The sequence below is a fragment of the Rattus rattus genome, chromosome 10, assembly GCF_011064425.1.
Source record: "Rattus rattus isolate New Zealand chromosome 10, Rrattus_CSIRO_v1, whole genome shotgun sequence".
Taxonomy (NCBI): domain Eukaryota; kingdom Metazoa; phylum Chordata; class Mammalia; order Rodentia; family Muridae; genus Rattus; species Rattus rattus.
In genome coordinates, this window is record NC_046163.1 from 42,480,876 (window position 1) to 42,502,519 (window position 21,644).

General features: G+C 41.4%; 1 pseudogene; it reads right to left on the reverse strand.

Moving 5' to 3' along the window:
- Nucleotides 1-18,264: 18,264 nt before the first annotated feature.
- On the reverse strand, nucleotides 18,265-18,869 carry LOC116911783 (annotated as a pseudogene).
- Between the last annotated feature and the right edge of the window lie 2,775 nt (nucleotides 18,870-21,644).

A 21,644-nucleotide genomic window follows, 5' to 3' on the forward strand; every position in this document is an offset into this window, starting at 1 on the left:
GTCTGTTTATAATAACTATCATTTCCTTAGTTCTAGTCTTATCATTTCACAGTATTCTTTCTTCCTGAGCACAGTTTCCTACAGCCTGTCAAGAACTTTTATAGCAGTCAGAGGAAATATACTGAATTGTAACAATTATTTCTCCCAACTCAATTGAATGACTCATCGTCCGCTTAGGAGAAAGTCTAAATTCTTTGACATAACTTACAGAGTCTATGTCCACAGTCTATGCCCACAGTTTATCTCTATTAACTTGGGTCTTACTTCACTAGTCTTCCACCTCAGAATCTGCATTAGTCCTACTGAATCTTGTACAGAGTTTATAGCCAACCCCAGATCTTTATTCATACGGTTCTTCTTTTCATATAGTTAATCTCGATGATCTTGGCTCTTCCTTCTTTATTAAAGAAGGTCCCTTCCTGTTCCAGGATAGAGTCATCAGGATAGAGGAATAGGGACATCCCTCTTTGGTACCATGATGCTTGACACTTATCTATCATAAGAGGTATGGGTCTATGAAGGTGTATTGACATTGTAATTGTAATTTTCCTTTGCAGGTATTCATTCTCTATTATAAAAGATACTTGAGAGAGATGTCTTCACTAACTTATCCTAAACCTGACATAAAACAAGTACTTACTGAACAACTAGACAAAGTCCACAAGTGTAAATGGGAATGAATGGCTTATATTACATACTTACCCTCCGTACTTAAATTTGTCTATTAATAATTAGTTTGGAGAATCAAAATATTCCCAGATGGTATGATTCTCAGGTTCACAAGATAATATCACCAAAACCCAAAGTTATCTTTGTTATTTTAGGATATTTTTAAGGTCCCTTAAAGTAACACACCTATATTATTTACAAATGAAAGTGGAACTTTGCTGGTTCTTCCCTGAAGGGGAAGAATAGTCAGTCATGTGTCCTGCTCACTCACTCCGTGCCCAACAGTGTGCTAAGAGCTTTCTGGGTAGTGTGATTTGGTCTTCACAGCTCCCAGTGAGATTGCTGGTATCCATTTTATGATAACACTTAGTAGCTTCCTTGGAGCTAAATGATGAGGAAGCAGCAGGGAGTTGCAGAATCAGTCTAGTCGTAGAACGCTTCTGACTATGATGCTTTACTACCCTTTAGTTGTCTTAAGAGGTTTGATCTGTAAATGTTTTATGCTACTATCCCTTGATTTAATTCCCATTCCTTATTGCCTTTACATGTGAGCATGGAATCAAGTCCATTTCTATTCTACAGAATGAGTTCAGAATTAATTGTACCCAATGAAGCAAATCCCCAAAATGCCTGCATCTTTTCTGGTCATGAGGTCAAGTGATACCATTTGTGCACAGTTCTTTTCTATAAATTTGAGCAAGAATTCATGTAGAATTGAACTCCTTCCTAAATCTCAGGACTGACTAAGTGATTTTCAGGGTCCAGTGGAAAATGGAAATACAAGACCCTTGGTCTCAAAAAGTAAGTTAGAGATAATTGAAAAAGACACCTGAGATTATTTTCTGACCTCACATATGTGCGTACATACATGCATATGTACCAAAACACACACACACATATGTGTATATATATGTATATATATACACACACATAAGCATACACACACACAACAACACACACAAGAGAGAGAAAGAGAGAGAGAGAGAGAGAGAGAGAGAGAGAGAGAGAGAGAGACATTCGTGTGTTTTAGCCACTTCAATCACACTAATTGATTCTATTTTACCAAGGAATAAACAGATGGAGAACTATTAAGTGACTTCCGTAAAACCACTTAGCCACTAAACCGAGGCGCTACTAGTAAAGCCTAGAGCCACCTGCTGCCAAACGCCATGGTTTTTCCATTCTGCCACATCACCCGTTTTATAGAAATGGAAAAACCACAATCAGTCACGGACCAATAAGTAGAATTGTAAGACATTTAATTTTGGCTTTAAAGAATTTAAAGCTTGCCCTTGTTTCTTCTGTGTCTTCCCTGTGAATCTCTGATTCTCCAACCTGGGCACAATCCTGGAGAAGCAAAGGACAATTCATGATGGCTTTTTTAAATAAAGGAATGGAGCATTGTCTGTGGCTGGGTGAGCTCCCTACTGGGAATGCTGTCATGGTCATTCTCAAATATCAGGGCAGATGCAATCTATTAGGCATTACAACACCAGCTGTTGTTTTATATCATTAGACTTGTAACCAACTGGGAAAATCTACTTTTGCCAAGAAGTGAGTCTCCAGGCTCTGCAACAAATATCAATTCCAATTTGGTTGAAGTGATGCAGGGTCATTTTTTCCCCCTCTCCTTTTCATGGTTTCAGAAGTGATTCTTTGTACATTGCTTGGAACCCAACCTGAACTATGTCACATTTTCCACTTAGACTTAAGAAGATGTACACTTACACGGACTCCTAAAAACAGAGTTGGATACATATTTTCCACCAAGACTGAAGACTCTGGGCATTGTCCAGAGTCTTCTCTGCCCTTGTCCTCTAATGTGGGTCTGAGCATAAAACTTGCCTGAGACTGAGCTAAGAGTAGAACGTGATTTGCAGAACCAATCATCTTGCCTTGGAAAGGGAAAAGAAGAATTACAATTTGCTGCTCTCTCTGGTGAACAGTTATAGTGTCCCATCAGTGTTATTACTAAGCCAGAAATTCACAAGTGGCTCTCCTTGGCAACTTGATCTTGAGTCTGACAGCCATCTGATGATTTCATAGCATTTTAGAATCATGAGGTGTTAGCCTTGGAAGGGACCTTAGATCATGTCATCTCAATGCCTCATTTCACATAGATACTCAGGGATGTGTGAGGGGGCAAACAAGCTGGCCCTGGGTCTGAGTTGTTGCTCGCCATCTGCTTCTCTTTCCATTACTCCGTACCTGTCTTCCTTGCTTGGTTCATGCCAAATTCCATTTGTTCTTGCACTGTACACAGTCTCATTTTATCAGGGAAGCTCTCTGAATGGGAAAACTTAAATGAGTACAGTTTTGATTAGCATATACTTACCTTTTAAAATATGCAGTAAAACATTCAGCATGCTTTTATATGCCTAGGAACCCTTAAGTCCTTCTTGCATTTCATGGACTAAGTCAATATAGGTTTGTTGACCACTGATAAAACATAATGGATTTTATGAGAAAAAGATTCACTGTTTATTTCTACTAGAATATAATCCCTAGTCTGAAGGAGTTTAAGGTAATTATTTTAATAATTGTTCAATTTATATTTTTCTCCATTAATGTATTTGTTTATTTACTTTAAACCTGGATGGAAGCTGCCCCTCTCCTCCTACCATCCCCCCCCCAATGCATAACACCTCTCCTATGAGAAGGGGGAGGAGCCCCCTCTGAATACCAATCCACCTTGGGAAATCAAGTCACTGCAGGAACAAACACTTCTCCCACTGTGGCCAGACAGGGCAGCAAAGTTAGGGGAACAAGATTCACAGGCAGGCAACACATTCAAGGACAACCCCCCATTCCAGTTGTTGGGGGGACCAACTTGAAGAATGAGTTACAGAACTTCTACATATGTGTTGCAGAAAGTAGGTCCAGGTCATGTATAATTTTTGGCTGGTGGTTCAGTCTCCGGGAGCCCCCAAGGACCCAGTCAATTGACTCTGTCTGTTTTGCTATGAAGTTTCTATCCACTCCACGTACCTCAATCGTTTTCTCAACTTCATTTCATATTTGTATGCATATATGGTGAATGTAAATTTTCAACTAGACAGGGTCTAGAATAATCTAGGAGAGAAACTTTTGGGCATGTCTGTGACAGAGTTTCTAGAAAGGACTGAAGTGGGAAGACCTATTTTAAGTGGGAGCAACTCCATGCCAGAGGTTGGGGTTTCAAACTTCATAAAGATAAAGCGAGCTGGACAGCAGCATCCATTTCTTTCCTGCCTCTTGATCGTGGATGAAATGTGACCAGTTACTTCTTATTCTAGCTTTCATGCCTTCAGTCCCATTGTGTGCTTTATCCTCAAACTGGGCGCCACAGTAAATCCTTCCATACCAAGGCTATTTTTCTCAGGCATTTTATCATGTCCATGAGAAGAGTGACTGGTACCTATATACACTGTAAAAACCGCACAGGAATCAAAACAAAGTTTGGCCAAATGCTTTGTAAATAAGCCGCATGTACAATTAAGCAGTTTTTCTGGTAGGCTTATTTTTCTTTACATTGATTCTGTTGTGAGAGACAGCATCCCAGGCTGAGGCAGGGTCTGGGGCTCACAAGAACGCAATGGTTGCACTCTCTTCTGAAATCTCTGAGGATGGCTTGCACGGCAGTTGGATGTAGAGGTGGGAGGACAAAACATTGTGTTCAATCTTAGAGGTTACTAAGTAGGAGAATGTCATCGTGTAAACAACCAGAATATCTGTGATGATTCAACCTGTATGATCTAAGATGATGTACAAATTATACTGGGGAATCGAGAGAACATTGACAATTAGTAAGTGTGAAGTTATCTCTGGGCAGGAGAGTTGGCCCAGCCATTAAGAGTGCTTCTTCTTGAGTTTCATGTGTTCTTTGTGAATGCTTCACTCCTTTTTTAAAAGGGGAACAAGAATTCCCTTGGGAGGGAATAGGGAGGCAATGTTTAGAACAGAGACAGAAGGAACACCCATTCAGAGCCTGCCCCACATGTGGCCCATACATATACAGCCACCAAACTAGATAAGATGGATGAAGCAAAGAAGTGCAGGCTGACAGGAACCAGATGTAGATCTCTCCTGAGAGACACAGCCAGAATACAGCAAATACATAGGCCAATGCCATCATTAAACCACTGAACTGAGAACAGGACCCCCATTGAAGGAATCAGAGAAAGGACTAAAAGAGCTTGAAGGGGCTCGAGACCCCATATGAACAACAATGCCAAGCAACCAGAGCTTCCAGGGACTAAGCCACTACCCAAAGACTATACATGGACTAACCCTGGGCTCCAACCTCATAGGTAGCAATGAATATCCTAGTAAGAGCACCAGTGGAAGGAGAAGCCCTGGGTCCTGCTAAGACTGAACACCCAGTGAACTAGACTGTTTGGGGGAGGGCAGCAATGGGGGGAGGGTGGGGAGGGGAATACCCATAGAGAAGGGGAGTGGGGAGTGGTTAGGGGGATGTTGGTCTGGAAACCAGGAAGGGGAACAACAATCGAAATGTAAATAAGAAATATGCAAGTTAATAAAGATGGAAGGAAAAAAAAAAAAAGAGTGCTTCGTGCTCTTTCAGAGGACCTGGGTTTGATTCCCAGAATCCACATGGCAGCTCACTCACACCATCTGTTACTCCAGTCCAGGGGGATCCAGTGCCTCTTCTGACCTCTGCAGGTACCAGGCACATACATGATACATACATACATACATACATACATACAGACAGACATACAGACAGACATACAGACACACACACACAGACATGCAGACATACGGACACACAGAATGCAGGCAAAATGCCCATATACATAAAAGAATAGAATAAAATTTTAATTTAAAATAATATTTCCACTCATGTAAATGAGGTAATTCTATCTAGTCCATTTGATCACCTTCAACTCCAAACTCGACCTATATCAAATTAAATTCTAATTTATTTTTTAATTTCTAGTGTGGTTTGAATGAGAAATGGCCCCCATGTACTCATGAATTACAACACTCAGACTCTGTTGGGGCGCTGTTTGGTGAAGTTGTGGAAACGTTCAGAGATATAGCCTTGCTATTGGAGAAAAAAATGGCCGGGGGTGGGTGAGTCTTGAGACTTGATAGCCTCAGTCTACTTCTGGCTTGTTCTCTCTGCTTCCTGTGTGTGGATAAAAATGCAAAGGTCCAGAGCATTATATGTGGCTCCACCCCTCGGCTGATAGCCTTAGTGTGTATAAAAAACAAGGAGAGCAAGCCATGGTGAGCGAATCAGGAACCAGTGTTCTTCTATGCCTCAGTTCCTGCCTCCAGGTTCCTGTCCTGACTTCCGTAGGTGATGAACTGACCACAAGCTGTGAGATGAAACAAACCCTCTCCTCCTCAAGTTATTTTCAGCCATAATATTTGACCTCAGCAATAGAAACCCTGACTAAGATTACAGCTTTAAATTTTTCATTGATTTAAGTACACTACATTTCCTCTCTCTTCTCTGTTGACGGACATGCAAGCTGATTTCACGTGTTCGCTACTGTGAACAGCACGAACAAATTTCATGTACAATTTGATGGCTCCCATATTTACTAGCTATACTATACTTCTTGTTAGAATGGCCAGGTCTGCTTATATTAAAATATCTACTTTTTTCAGTTAGGATTTTGCCTTCAACAAGCTATTATTATTCAGTCAAAATTTTCGTTAAGCCTGTAACTATGTGGGCACAGCACTCAGATAAGTTGGTGTGCCTCATACCTCTGCAGTTTGTTGAATTGGGGTCCATCACGTAAATAATCAAGCAATACAGATAGGTCATATGGTAGATATATACGCTGAATTTTTTAAAAGAGAGGACAGAGACGGAGGATACTCATGAAGTAGAAGCAAAGAAGAGATATTAAGAAGTTGGGGAAAGAAAAATAATAGAATACTTGTCACATGAAAGCAGAGAGGAATCCAGAGAACAGAAAAAGACAGTGGGGAAAGGAAGAATTATCATAAAGTGTAATGACACATCTGTATGAAATGTAATAAAATTCACTACCTTGTATGCTCACTTAGTGACTGAAAAATAATTCTGTTGCTGTCAGGCAAGACCATCCTCTGCTACATATATATCTGGAGCCATAGATCCCTCCAGGTACACTCCTTGGTTGGTGGTCAGGGAGGTTTGATGCCCTAGCATAGGGAGGTGCTGGAGTGGTGGTACTGGCGAGTGTGGGTGGGCGGGGGAGCACTCTCATACAGGCAAAGGGGAGGGAGGAGATGTGGGGTTAGTGGAGGGGTAACCGGGAAGTGGGATATCATGGGATAAGGGTTGGTGAATGGGATAACTGGGAAGTGGGATATCCTTTGAGATGTAAACAAATGGAATGATAAGTAAAAAAATAAAAAGAAAATGAAGAAAAATAATTCCGAATGGGAAAAATAGCTAATCCTGCACCCAATCCTGTTAGAGCACTTCAGAGGTTATCAACCGTCCTCCCACATACTGTATTCCTCACCTCCTTGCTTCCCTTTGAACAAGGTGGCTCAGATGTCATTGGAGGACTGTCCTCTAATCAGACACTCAGGACTGGGGGCTCCACCCTCCAACATCCATTCCATTAAGTTTCTTGACTGATGGCAATCTTGTCCTCTCTTTCTTCACTGAGAATTACAAATTGTCAACTATGCTTTCGGCTCTCCTTGGTCTGTTTTCTGTCTTCAGAGTCATTATTAACTTCTATTACACTTGAAAATTCCCTTGGTTAGGTAGACTATTTTACTGTCTATCTCTCTCCATGAGGTTTGAATGCCTACATGTTTACTGTTGACCTGAGTCGTGTGTCCACATAGTTGCAGACCTAACAAATGCTTTGACTCAATAATGATGGTTTCTATAAAGGCAAAAAATCCTAGCGGGAAAAAAAAAGTAGATACTTTAATATAAACAGAACTGTCCATTCTAATAAGAAGTAAGTCTATGCTGATCCCTGTTGTCAGATGAAGAATTTAAAGATTCTTGTTTAAAGTCCATAGCTCATAAATATGGAGGCAAAACTAATAGGTGGCTAAGTTACAGAACAACAAGGCTAGTAAAATTTTAATCTCAAAGAAAACACACATTGAGAGTAAAAGAAATTAAAGTAAAAGAAAAAATGTCTGACATTTAAAGAAAACCACAAGACTGGCAGAAAGACCAACTGCCCTTATTTAACAAATGAGGACCCTGAGAATTATAGGGCAAGTCCATGTGGTCACCTCCTACAGCATCTTTCAGAAGTGAGGCTGTTATTCAGCAATTCAGTACTGGGCTCAGTCCTCAGAACTGGACACAGCCACACTCTGTGTGTGTGTGTGTGTGTGTGTGTGTGTGTGTGTGTGTGTGTGTGTGTGTGTGTATCAGTTCATGATACTGTAACCTAATGGTCACTCTAACACATCCGTGCCCCCCTCATATTTCTATAGAAAATGGAGAGGCTCCACAAAGAAAATTGATTCCTGTGAAAAACCTAGGATAACCTTGAATAATTTGATTTAGCACAAGTGCGAAAGAAATGACTACTCGAAATAATAAGCTCTGGTCAACTGAGTTTCAAATTTACATGAGAAAAAAATGAACTTGAAAAAGTATGGCTACGTATTGACGCTTTAGAGCAATCCACTTTAATTAGAAGATGGCTTTTAATGTGTGTTGTTAATAGATAAATATGCAAGAAATTGTTTTGGTAGAAATATCCTCTTTAAAATGACTGGAACTCATATTTGCTCTTTAATTTTTACACATTTCCACAGGCTGTGATTCATATCTTTAGCAGACAAGCATTTGTTTATGTGCCTAGCATTATTACATGTTATATATACACACATTTACACATTGATTTGTCCGTGTCTCTGCGCCTGATAGAGACAGGTGCTACTCACATCCAGATTGTGTCTCCAGTTTACCTATGTGCATTCATAGGAGTGACTTTAATTTTTTCAAACCCTATTTTTAATAATGATTCTTAAGTGCTTTAATCTCCCTTTTAGCCCACCATTCACCAGAGGAAGTGGGAAAGTAAGGATGTGGGAAAGTGGATCTGTTTAGAAAGGTTCTTTGGAGCAACTCCCATCTGTGCTGTTTGGGACTCAGCACTTCCGTTCACAGGTTAGCAGCAGCAGCTCGATCCACTCAAAAACACTTCACAGAAACACCAGCAGTCCAGTTCCACAGCGTAGGGCTAGCAGTAGTGGTGACGTGACCTAGCAGAGACAGCCAGCAGAGAGGACCAGGAGGAATGCCAGAAGTTCTTGGCTGTGCCTCTTTCAGGGAAGCAAAGGTCACAGGAGACCCTTAAGCATGGCACAGCTAGCTCTACAAGCAAGAGCCGAGCTAAGGCCCAGTCACTGTCCAGTGAGTCCTATTTACACCCTCCAAACAGCACGTGTCCTCCATGGCTCTTGCTTCAGCACGTGACTTGTCTCAGCTGACAGCCCTCTGCCAATCAGCCTGAGTCTAGAGAGGCAGTAAGAAACTGCAGCACACCACCAGAAGGTTTTGGTGTGTCTATCTCTAAGAAGTCCAGACAAATGCAGCTCAATCACGTAATATAAGGCAGACTGATACATGCATGTTGATATCAAAGAACCCATCATGTGTCCTTTCACGTGCTTGCTTTCGCGGAACATCCTTTCTCCTGTGACTGCTTCAGCTAAATGTTCCTTCACGAGTCTGCTTTAGTCTTTTACCTGTGTCCATGTCAGGAAAACACTCTTTCAAGTGTTTGCCCCAGCCAAACGCTATCTAGCTGACTTTCCAAAGAGTCCTTAGGTTTCTACTCCATGTAGGCATCAACAATGATTGGTCTTCAGGCCTGAGGGAGAAACGTTTTACAGCCCCAGGTTCTCTTTGCTTTCCATTACACACTTGTAGCATTTTGGAGTCCTTGGCTGTGTGTCAACCATGAAATGGAGAGACGCATATAAACTGGATTCCAGAAACCTTGACCTGACCTTGTCCTTGGGATTAAATTATAAATAAGCAACTAAAAAACTTCAGTCCTTTCATTTAAAGTTTAACATAATAAATCAGAAAATGCTTTCTGAAAGCATTTAAAACATTACTGCATCGGGACAAATCACACTTACATTACAGTTATAAGGAAGTCCCCTAATCCCAAAGCAAGACCGATAGAGTCTCTGCCTTCCTCGAACACAGTGTCTAACATGTGTATCATGCAACATGGCTAACTGTAGGCATCGTTTTGACTTATAGTGATGCATGCTGATGTACAGCTTTTCTAAACTCTGTGTCTCCCTGCTAATGGCTTCCACAGTGTCACCCAATTATGCATGAGAATAACCAGATATATGCTGATAGTCATCTTCCCACCACAGCAACCATAGTGCATCCTCTGTGCTTTCCCTCCATGTAACTTCTATACACCTACCCCTCCGCCACACCTACCCCTCCTCCACACCCATGTCAATGGATGACTTTCGGTAAGGCAATGGGGACAGTTCACTTAGCCTCTGTCACTGCTATACATGGTAATGTGCCCCAGAATTCTTCTGTTGTCCTGGCCTCAGGATTCCAGCACTCACTGTTCTAAGCATACATAACCTCTCTCTCACAAGTCTATGTGTGGGACTCAATGTTCTCTTACATGGAAAGACTATTTCTCTCAGTTAAAATATTCTAATGAATACCCTAGGATCGGGAGTACAAATTCGCAGGTGTGAATGTGACCAGGACCAACACATGAATAGGTTCTTATGCATGACATTGTTTTGTTTGGAAAGGGAGGGAAAGAGAGGGTGACATGAATAAGGTACCCAGTTGGTGGATCAGGCTCATGTTCTGTGACCCAAGGGATCAATGGAAGCTTCCTGGAAATGAAAATATATTAGAATGGAAAAGCCTAAGGTATAATTAGATGTTTCCAATTCTTCGGTGCAATGCTTTCTTCTATCTCTTAGTCATTAGCTCCAAATCCTAAAAGCATACATACTAAAATCATACTAAAACATTTATAATATACTAAAATAATTTATACATAAAATACATACTAAGTACATACTAAGTTATTTATAAACACTTTGTGAGAATATAAGCCCAGAGAAGAAGAAACCATGTTTGGGCCAGTGTGGTATAAAAGTTTCAACAACATCAACATCAACAACAACAACAACAACAACACCTACAACAACAACAGCGACAGAGGTAATTGTTGAATAGCAGTATAACTTCCTATCCCACCTCTACCAACAAATTCTCAGACATCCTGGGGATGGCTTTTGGATTCCTGTTGTCCATGAAATGGGTAAAGGAGTTTAAAGGAGTAAGTAACCTTGTGAGAATTAGAGCACATTGTCCTAGAATAAGAGTTTCCAGTCTGGACTCCATTGACAGCTTTCGAACAGTTGACAGCAGTCAGGATACTTGTACTGTTGGGCTAGCTCTGTGTTTTATTTAGCAGTATCTTTGACCTCTAGACACCAAATGCTAGCAATAGACCCCTAATTGCGACAACCAAAAATGTCTCCTTTTTTTGAAAGTTGTATTTTTCTTAATTATTTTTTATTGGATATTTTCTTTATGTGCATTTCAAATGTTATCTCCTTTCCTGGTTTCCCCTCCAGAAACCCCCTATCTCATCTCCCTCCTCCTGCTTCTATGTGGATGATCCCCTACCCACCCACCCACTCCTGCCTACCCACACCCCACACTCCCCAGTATTCCCCTACACTGGGGAATTGAGCCTTCACAGGACTAAGGGCCTCTCCTACCATTGATGCCCAACAAGGCCATCCTGTGCTACATATGTCTTAATATATTGTCAAATATTTCTTGAAGGGTGAAATCATCCTCAGATCAGTGTCTGAGATGAGACAGAAAAAGAACTATCGTTAGAAGGTAATTGGGAAAGACAAAAGCAATGGCTGTATGTGATCCCCTTTGCTGTCATTTTAGACCTTTATTTGGGGAAAATGGGAATAAGATGTATTAAAATGTATTCCTGAGTAAGCCTGCTCTTGGTGCCACTTCTCAGAATCTTTTCTTTCTGTTGCACTGTGTATATCTTACCTGGCTGTTTGCTTGGGATCATGGTCTCATTGCCCTTTTAGATTCTGTTTTAAAGATCTCTCTGTAAAGTACTCCATTCAGCAATTCCACAGGTAATGATCAAAAGCTGCCTTTGTCTATCCCAACTCAGTCTCTCTATCTTACGTTTCCCAACAAGTTTCCAACGGTAACTCTTTCAGTATTCATCTGTATATATTTACTATCCATTTTCAATTATTGAGGCAGAACTTCTTACCGATCAGCTTGACCTTGAAGGCAACTCAGACCCAAAGATGGTCTTGAACTCCAGACCCCCCTCCCCTGTCTGAAGCTTTCCAAGTGCTGGGTTAACAGGCCTGTGATGCCATCAGTCTAGTTTTAAAATATTTTGCATAGGCCTTCCTTCAACAACAGATGATAGGGTCTTCTGGGTTGGAATAGGATTCAGAGACCTTTGTGTCCCAGATAACAGTAATAAAAGCAGCTAGTTTTAATGTGAGTATAGCACTTCACGGCAAAATTTCCATACTGTCTGCCTGGCTTCACTCCGACAGTTTTGTAAAGTATGTGTATTTAGAGAGGAAAATCTAAAGGGTTTTGGAGACATTCATTTGATATCATAGATCCAATATCCTATGGCCCTGACTGAGAACCTAGTCCTTCCGATGTTTAAAAGAATAAAGTAATAGCAATATTTTAAAATCCATGGAGTTTGATGGTTGAAGTTAAGGTATTGACGATCTTCAAAGGATAGACCCCATAACAAGAATTATAAAGCTCTGTATACATTTTCATAAAGGAGGGATGAAGGAGAAAATATGTATTTTGGAAATAAAACAGAGGAAGGCCAAAGAATAAGGTGATGGAGTGACAGGTCGGGGAGGTAGTTTTTGTATCACAGTGCTAGGGACACTGTGGTTGGTCTACAGAGTAATGCAGTCCAGGTGGCTTAAAGGGTAGGCCAGTTTAATAATGTGAGTGCATATAGTTTTAATGATGCTAGGAGCATAGGAATTGAGTCATGCAGCCATGCAGTCAGGGAGGTCCAAGAGGTAGGCTAGAAAAATTGTGCAGGAGTATCTCCCTAAAGAGTTACAGGAAATAAATTCAAACAAAGGTCAAGGTGAAGTATTAAAAGATAAAGTTATTTAATATTTTTAAAGATACTGCAGATCTACCAAAATCAAAGTGGCTGGAAGATTGTTTCCTAAGGTCTGTGATCTTGGCAGCCTCAGAAGCACGTTTTTCCTCCTGTTGTATGGGCCTCAAGTCCAGTTAGACAGATGCTGGTTGCCAGTTACACGTAAGTGACACTTATGCACCTTTACACAGATCTTCCCATGGTAATTGTCATGGCTCATGGGTCCTATAGCTGTGTGGACTGTGAGGTTTAATTTCTTCTCTCCCTCAGCAGCTTGCTGAGTATTTTCGGGAACAATGGAAGCTAGAGAGCAGGAAAGGGAATTTCAGGTTAGACCCAGCCCGAGTTATGAGTTATGTGTCCCAAGTGTGTAGTATCTTTAACAATGGAGGCTCATCTCCAACTTCTAAGGGGCAACCAAGGGCTGCGTTGATAATCTATATTGTTTGGGAAGAACATAAACTGCCCAGGTCAACCGTTGGAAAGTAGGTTTCTTGTGTCTGACACTGGGCTTTTGTCTATGGTTCTGTGGTGGGGAGCGTTGTTAACTTAAGCGGCTTTGCTTCCTTTAATGTCTATACTATGAGTGTGTGTGTGTGTGTGTGTGTGTGTGTGTGTATGTGTGTGTGTGTGTGTGTGTGCGCGCACGCACGCGTTGTATTGTTTATAATTTTAGCTAAATGGAAAATGAATCCTTGATGCCAAATCAAACAACCTTGGTGTTGCTATTTGTCCCTCCTCCTTCTGTATGGAACCCCCTCTCCCATTATTTCCTCTGCAACTTCTGTATCACTTGTATCCTGCCATTCCCCTCACAGTTTCCCTCCCCCCCACACACACACTGTGACACACATATGGTCCCTTCATACATTCCTAGTTTCTGTGTTTAGTTCATGTTGTATACTCACAACTGAGGATGTGGATCTGGGGACCACAGGTGGGAGAGAGCATGCAGCATTTGTCTTTCTGGGTTACCCCACTCAAAATCATCTTTCCTAGGTCCATCTACCTCCCCTCAAATTTCACGGTTTCATTTTTCTCTACAGCCAAGTAGGATCACGTTGCGTTTTTCTTTTATACGTTCATTATCCACATGGCTGCTGAGGGACAGTTAATTAGTCTCCATTTCTCAGCCTGTATGACTAGGGCAGCTATGAACATTGCTGAGCAGAAATCTGTGGAGTAGGCTGTCTGGTCCTTGGGGCATATGTCAAGGGGCGACATAGCTTGGTAATATGGTAGAGATTTGTTTTCCGGTTTTGGGGACTCTGTATTGATTTCCAGAGTGGTTCCACCAATTTGCATTACCAGCACCAGTGAAGGAGGGTTTCTCTGTCTCCACAATCTGCCATCATTAGTTGTAAGTCATTTTATTAATCATGGCTATCCTTGACTACCCTTGGCTATACTTGACTGAGGTGAGACGAAACCTTGAGGTTGTTTTAATTTGCATTTTTTTAATTGCTAAGGGTGACGAACACTTTGGGGAGGGGTATCTTGTAACTATTTTTATTTCGATTGAGAACTTTCTGTTTCGATTCCCCCAGCACTGGGTCATTTCTTTCCTTGAGTCTTCATTTTTTGAGTTCCTTGTGTATTCTGGATTATTAATCCTTTGTCATTTGCATAACTGGCAAAGATTATCTCCCATTCAGTGGACTTCTTCTTCACTTGATTGATTGTTTTCCTAGCTATACAGAGGCTTTTTAGTTTTACAAGACCCCAGTTGTCAATTGTTGGCCTTAAATCCTTGGCAACCGGAGTCCTGTGCAGAAAGCACGTTCCTACATCTCTACCTTGTAATGCTCTATCTATGTTTTCTTCTAGCAGTTTTTAGGTTTCAGGCTTCAAATTAAGGTCTTTGATCCATTTGGGATGATGATAATGATGATGATGATGATGATGATGATGATGTGTGTGTGTGTGTGTGTGTGTGTGTGTGTGTAATTGGAGTCTTCTGTGATATAGTTTCCTAGCAACACTTGAAGATACTGTCTTTTCTCTAGTGTGTTTTTGCATGTGCATTCAAGAACACACACACATCAACTTTTAAAAGGACACTGCAGATCTAAGCTTTAGAGTAAAAATTACAAACAAGAGCTTGCTAATCTATGCAACACTCGGGTGTCAGTGCCCACTCTTCTGCACTTGGCCCTCTTCAACCACAAGCTGCTTTTTCCCTGCAGTGACTCCTTGAAGGAGTTGTGCTTACTCTACATCTTAGGTTAGGAGAATAAATTCTGAAATAAATGATCAATCCTGAATGAGTGAGTGTGGCCCCGCTGACTCTGACTCACTTTTCCAAGAGGGAAGGCGTCCCCTGACCTCAGAGAGGGCATCTCCTCTGATCTGAGGGAAGCAGAGAACGAGCGTCCAACCTCTTGTCTGCCTGGAGAAGCATGAGGGAAAAACTTCCTATTCTGCTTCTCTGAAGCACTTAAGCTACTCTGATATGCAGAAAATACTGTTACTGGCACTGCCTGTGTTTGTGATATTCATACAATGCCTCAGTAAAAGGAGCCACAGGAAGAAGAAATCTCTCCTTAGAAGGTTTAGGTTCCGTGCAATTCTTTCCAGATCCACCATGTGGTATTGTTGTGCAATTAAAATAACTGCTTCCCTTAGCAATCTGGCCTTGACCAGCTCTGAGCTAAAGGGAGAATTTTCTGACCCACAGTTGTTGCTCACCTACCCGCCCCCAAGTGCGTCCTTTTCTGCACCTCAAATTTCTCTAAAAGCTGAGAGAAATAGCTGGCCAAATACATGTGTTTAGAAAAGACAGTAAGCTACATTTTCCTGTGATTCCTGGAAGAGGAAGAATTTTGTATTTGTTGGCTGGCTACTTTCTATCACTGAGTACTACACGGGAGAGAAAAGTTGAGTCACAGGCCACCTTCAGGAGACATGATGTCTTGTCTAGAGGACATCACCCAGGCAGTTCTGATGCGTCCCAGCTCCTCCACATGAGAGCCACATAAAAGCACATAAAAAAATCAGGTCTCACATTGCAACTTCCTAAGAAAGAACTATGGTGAGGGAGGCCAACTGCCAGAGAAGGAGAACTCGCAGTGTTGGAATTTGCATTGGAGTTCTGGAATCTTCTATCATACCTCCGGAAAGTTTCAGCCCTTAGATATTTATTTCATTTATGCTTTAAATGTTTGCCTTTGTCACCATCCAAAGGAATTTTAAGCTTTTAATGATTTTTTTTTACTCTTTTACACTTGTGTCTGGACACCCTATATGACAGTCCTTAGATACTATCTACAATTGAGGCAGCCACTCAAATCAAATATAGAGACGCACATCAGACAAATAGTAATAACCCTGAACATTTTTCTGTTTATGCACTTTCAGAGTACCCTACATTATCTGATTCATGCTCACAATTCTGAAAGATGTGTGTATGTGTGTGTGTGTGAGAGAGAGGGGGGGGAGAGAAGGAGAGAGAGAGAGAGGACAAGACAGTGCACAAGTTCCTCTACCTTGTATTCTTACTGAACCCATTTCAGGTTTGACTAGAATTTGATCTTGATGGAGAATCCCATGAGAAATTACCAAACTCTATTCAAGAAACCCAAGGTCAAGATGTCCTGAGTAACTTAGCTTCTGTTATACTGCTTGATTGAATGAAGACCCTCCCCAGAAGCTACCCAGCAAGATGCCAGGAAGTGGTTTCTGCTCTGCACACTGTGCTACCTGAGTGAAGTAGCAGCAGACTGGAATAGAGACTTTCAGTTGTATAAAATATCTGAATGGTCATCTCTTGTGGGCTCCCCCTAACACATGTATTGGTAACTATGAATCAAGCCAAGTGTTGGTAAGGTTAAATGGTTCTCGTTCTTTTGCAATATGGGGTTTTGATTCTCAATGTTCTCAGTTTCTACTGTATCTCAGTTAGTTGGGCTGAGTGTCAAAATATCACCACCAAATATATGCCCAGTAAATGCAGTTTGGGATGAATGGCAACGGTAGAGTAGGGCACTAAGGGAAGAAATGGCTTCCATGAATCGAGGGAAATTTCCACGATCAGCACATGGCACTTGCTTTGAACTCTCCTTAGGTAGAATTCATATAGAACAGCTTAGCATGCTGCCAGGAAGTTGATTCCATGGTTTAAAATAAAAGCACCTCTCATCAGCTAATGTTTGTCATGGTGTCTTTCAGTTGAAAATGTGTTTCGCACATGTGAATGCTTAATAAACGCTAGTTGATAATGACAATGAGGACCAATGAACTGAAATCGCCTTTGGCATTGAAGTTGTCCGCTTTCCCATGAGTAGCACATGAAGAAGAATTCTGTGTCCCATTAGCAGCTTTCTGAGCGCTTAAGTCCATGAAAGTAAGTCTTTGAACCCACAGCGATGGGGGTCCCAGGGTTGATAGCACAGGGCCATGCACGCACAGTGTCAATCACTCCAATGAAAACTGAAAAATTCAGTCAATCATCTGGGGGATTTATCCGCATGACACCAAACATCTGGATGACTGAATGTTTGCAGTTCTCACTAGAGCAGTGTCATGTAGGAGTCACTCAAGACCAGCAATGCTGCAAGGTCCACTGTCACATAGCGTGCTGCAAAAGGGAACACAAGAACATACTTCATTTATTACTTCTCTGGCTAGCATGTATAAAAGGAAGTACACGTGAGTAGTCATTCTTTTCACATACAAGAACGAACATTTGCAAAGAACCTACAGCCAAGTGGTAAAAGTCAAGCAGGTTATGATGGATGCCCGAACAAGAGGACAAAGGAATTCCTTGCAAAGGTGAGTTCGAAATGCTTCGAAAGCGGGGTGGCATTTGATCAAGACACCATACTTCAGTGCACAGCTCTACACCAAGTGGCAGTTCTTTGTGTGCTGTAAGGATAGGTGTTCGCAGAAGTCCCTCCAACTGCAGACTGGAGGTGGGTAGCAGATGATAGGACATCTGCACCCCACTCTTGGAGCCCATGACTTCTAAACTGGAACCTAGCCTTGCAGGTTGTTATAAAGATCGGATAATCGACAGGGAGTGGTATGGTGTATTTATTTCACGGCTTGTAACCCTGTTTTAGAGCATATCGATACTTAAGTGAGAGTAGATAGGCTTCCATTGGTACTCCTGGTGGGATCCTGTAAATGTTAGGGGGAATTCTGTATCTGCGGGGGATGGGTCAGAAGTGAAGTGGGAGAGACTGCAACAAGGTGCTGGAGAGTCTCATGCATCTTAGCAGATACATTCCTGAAATAGATACACGAGCTGTTTGATGAAGTTCTTCATCATTTCCCATGTTCCCCAGCTGTTCCTGACCTTAAAGAGATCTTCCTTTCCCAAACTAATTATTCCAATGATAACCCACTGTATGAAATCAGACCCTTATGTGTGGACTATATCTAGTTACTTCCAGAAAAATGAATAATATATATACATATAACAGCAAACACCCTTATTACCCAAGCTCTGAATGATGGTTTATTTGCCTTCCCGGGCTTTGATCTTCCACAGATAGAACTCCAGTCCCTCAACTCTAAGCACATAGCCATCTGCTCTGCCACACTGGTCTGGTCTTGAGGCAACACAGGCGAGAAGCTTGCCCTGCTGGAACTGCTCCTCCAGAAGACTGTTGATTTGGGGATTCTTTTTCCTTTTGTCATATTTCTTTTGAATTTTCTTTGACCATCTTTGATTTAAAATCTCTTCCTCCTCAGGGGTCACCTTGGCCCCCTTCTTGCGGCCCAGGGGCAGCGCATAGTGGGACTCGTACCACTGTCGGTACCGTGTGCTGTCAACAAGCACAATGCTGTTCCTCACCAGGGTCTTGGTGCGGACAAGCTCATTATTAGATACATTGTAGACAACATCAATGATCCTTGGTTTTCGAGTACAACACTCAGAGCTTCAGGAAAACTTCCCCACATCCTATCTCAGGGCACGTTACTGCCTCTCGAACTCGGACTGTGTATGCGGCAAGGACCAAGCTTAGTGTTGGCAGCGGGCCGTCTCAGCTCATTCTTCTGCTTCTTGTAGTAGGGTTTTCTCTTGTAGTGCTTGGGCGAGTTGTCCTGAGAGATGCCCATCACTCGGTGCTGGCTGGGAAAGAGGAAGCGCAAAGCTTCACGGTCCTATTTCTAAAACACCCCTAACAGCTTTCTAACGATTCATCGCAAAGGAGCTCCTGAAGTAAAGAATTCTTCAGTGTCACCATTGAACTATACTAGCTGCCAGCCTTTCCTAGTGCTCTACCCCTTCAGGATTGACTACACACTTTGCAAAACCTGGTGAAAACTGAAAAATATGGAACCACTTGTTGAAAACGTATTCAGAATTTCAAGAAGGTGACAGCTGAGCATTAAAGGAAGCCTGGGGCCCTCTGAGCATGGGTCCATGTGTGGCTGCACAGGACCTGCCTGCCTTGCTCATCCAGACAAGATGCTTTTCCTCCAGGCTTGGTTAGTGAATTTTGGTGCAATTTCCCAAAGCGTAGTCCAGCAGTAAATGATGCTTGGTGGCACGCAGATGGACATTTGTTTAGTGTCATACTTATGTACCAATGTGTTATGATATGTGTAATAGTTATGTAAATGTGCCCGAGGGAAATATAATTTGCACATCAATCAATAATTTCATGTTTATTATTGTTTGGGACAAGGCGAAGTAACAAAATAAGCCAAATTAAAGAAAATATTAAGTAAATAGGAATCCAGGTGGTCGGCAGATGTTGCACCAAGTACAAGACAGTACTTAAATGACTGAGCTTGGGAAACACTGGGAATGTTGGATGTCCTGATGACCTTGACTGTTTGGTAGGATCCTCAGGCACACCTGACCTCTCATTTTCCGTTCTAGCTGATCCCCTTTCCATGGTTTCCCCCCTTTAATAAGTTGGATTTTGATTGGAAGGAAGGCCCAGTTTAAATCAGATCTGGAAGGATTCTTAGGTCTAAAACTTTGCCCTCTCTTCACAGCATGCACTCCTGGTCCTGTTCTGCAGACTGGAGAGACTCATCAGCCTCGGCAGAGTGCTCATAATTACACATGGAGCTGTTGCCAGGCAACCTTGATGGACTTCAACATTTTCCATTTGCTATTTATTATTGCAGGTATTAACCTTGCTTGTCTGATAAACAGTATTTACCAATTAACCCCAATTACTATTCTCAAAATTACACACGGGCACACAAAATTTGGTAAATATTATGTGTGGTTATTCTTTGCATTGGTATGGGGTATTTGTAAAGAGTGTATTGAATGGTGTTAAATGATATAAAGATTAACCTTAATTCGATTTTTATCACCAATTTTGTTACATGTTAGTATTTTCCACTTTGTAAGAGTCACAGGAGCCTGAGTGGCCTACTCTAACTCCTGATTTCTTTCTTTCTTTCTCTCTTTCTTTCTTTCTTTCTTTCTTCTTTTTCTTTTTTTTTTTTTTGAGATTTATTTATTATATATACAGCGTTCCACCTGCATATACACCTGTAGGCCAGAAGAGGGCACCAGATCCCATTACAGATGGTTGTGAGCCACCATGTGGTTGCTGGGAATTGAACTCACGACCTCTGGATGAGCAGACAGTGCCCTTAACCTCTGACCCATCTCTCCAGCCCTAACTCCTGATTTCTAAGTTCAAAATATTTTCATCCTTCTTTGCTTCTTCACTGAACATCAGAGTCCTCATGTTACATTCAAGAATGGTGTTTCTCCCTAACCCAGGACTAACTAGTGCTACTTTGTATCGAAAAATGTTAATCTTAGGGATTTAGAAAACAAGACATCAGAACTTCTGGGAACTCTTAGGAATTTTATGTCTTAGGTTATTCTTAATGTACTTCTGACCTTCTGTATACTCTTGCTCATTATTATAGACGTCTAAATGGTGTAAGTACGATAAAATATTTGTTTAATAAATTCATTAATAATAATGTAAATAGTAAATATGGCTTGGTATCATTAAAAAAAATCTATAGTCTTTAACTAATGTACAGACACTAGAAAACACCAGAGAACATTATTTAGGATACTGAAAGACGCTGATGGTCATATCAGCTAACATGAATAGCAACTGAATCACATGCTGGTGTGAACAATTTAAAGATCATTTCTGCTTCCAAACTCTTATTATTTCTTGAAACACTACCCAAAGAACATGACACAGAGTCTGATTAAGCCTACCAGGATTTAATTTATTTACAAGAATGACTCAGTATGAGCTGCACACGGGGCCGTGGACACACATCGGGACCATGTTAGCAGCTCCAGGCAGGGCCGACCTCAAGGTCCTTTCTCACCGTACATCTTCTCATCCCCCTGCCCAGGTAGCTAAAGTGTCAGTCTCAAACTCTCCTATGTGATCATTTCCTGAGAATCCTCTAACTTGGCAACCTCTCTTTATTAAGTTTAGTTTTCTCAGGAGATTTTGCTTGGGATTCAGGATTAGAAAAAAAATCAGATTTTTTTTTTTAATGTTGAAAAGAAAAACCCACAGGGATACATTATCTAAAACAGACAGCATTATGGGCTCATGGGCATTTGGGTGGAGCACTTTGGTCAAATTATTTGTGTTCCAAGAAAGAGGAAGGCAATAATTAAATAAGGTTTTCAAGAGCACCCCCCTCTTTTAAACTGAAGAGCACTTGAAAGCTTATACTAGATAATGATCACTTTACATCGAATTAAAATGTACCCGGACCCTAGAAGGAATTATTACTAGGAGTTAATTGCAAGTCGCACGTTTAGAGTGTCTGCGGCTGTCAGGTTATGGCTGCATGGAGGCCCTCATAAACAAGGAGGAAGCTGCCTAACGTGTCCTCTCCAGACCAAACGGACATGTGTTTCTCATTTAAACATTTCAT